The 1195-nt window shown below is 35.3% G+C and overlaps 1 protein-coding gene across 2 annotated transcripts in view; it reads right to left on the reverse strand.

The window, feature by feature from the left end:
- Fnip1 (folliculin interacting protein 1) overlaps nucleotides 1–1195 on the reverse strand; it is an 83844-nt gene that overhangs the window by 6033 nt on the left and 76616 nt on the right. The gene's annotated exons all lie outside the window — the stretch shown is intronic.

Below are 1195 nucleotides of genomic sequence, written 5' to 3' on the forward strand. Positions count from 1 at the left end.
AAAAGAGGCATAAATCTGTTTCTGGTTACTATCAGAGATGAAGTCCCAAGAAATTCTTTTTTCTAAACTGCAATAAAATCGACCATCTCAAACATTTTCAAGGTACAACTCACCAGCATTTCAGACGTTGTACAATGATCATCAATAATCATTTACAAGACTTTAGGAACATTTTAATTTCAAATCTGATATACATACTCATATTTCAAATGTATACATATACATATATACTCACATACATATATTCTCCCTTTCTCTCTCTTTCTGAGTAAAAAAAAAAACAGTTTACAATAGCTCAAAGAAGGAACAGTAGACCTTGGTGAATGAGGTTTATAACCTAAGATAATAAAACTTAAAATACCTACATTTTATATTTTATAATTAATTTATAATTAACATGTTTCCTAAAATAGATGAATTTTTCATACAATTGATATATGTTTGAGGGGAAAAATGTGAATTTCAAGTAATAAACAGTGAATTCCTTTCCAATGAAAATGAACTACAAAAGTACCTGATAAAAACTTGTTTTACAAAGCAGAAGGTAGTAACATATGCCTTTAATACCAGCCCTCAGGAGCTAGAGGCAGGATGAATTTTCAAGTTGGAGGTTACCCTGGTCTACAAGAGTGAGTTTGAGTTTCAGGACAGCCAGGGCTACATGGAAAAACCCTGTTTTAGAAAAACCAAACCAAACCAAAACTTGTTTTTATTACCAGAATACACAACTGAATGGATGTGGGGTTCATTGCTTGTGTTGTGATATGTATCTCATTCATAATTCCTGTTTAGGCTAAAAAATGCCTTATGAAAATGTTAGGTGTAGAATATGTATATCATATAACAGACAATATCATTTACCTTATTAACTTGGGGGGGGGAGGGAGTTCAAGACAGAGTATCTCTGTGAAACAGTCCTGGTACTCTCTTTGTAGACCTCAAACACAGACACGCTTGCCTCTGTCTCCCAAGTGCTGTGATTAAAGACATGCGACACCACTGTTCGGCTTTTACTTATGGTTTTTGGAGTTTTTTGTTTTTTGTTTTTTGTTTTTTTTTTTTTTGGTTTTTCAAGACAGGGTTTCTCTGTGGCTTTGGAGCCTGTCCCGTAACTAGCTCTTGTAGACCAGGCTGGCCTCGAACTCACAGAGATCCACCTGCCTCTGCCTCCCGAGTGCTGGGATTAAAGGCGTGC

Source organism: Microtus ochrogaster, chromosome 7 (genome assembly GCF_000317375.1).
Source record: "Microtus ochrogaster isolate Prairie Vole_2 chromosome 7, MicOch1.0, whole genome shotgun sequence".
In the NCBI taxonomy this organism is placed as follows: domain Eukaryota; kingdom Metazoa; phylum Chordata; class Mammalia; order Rodentia; family Cricetidae; genus Microtus; species Microtus ochrogaster.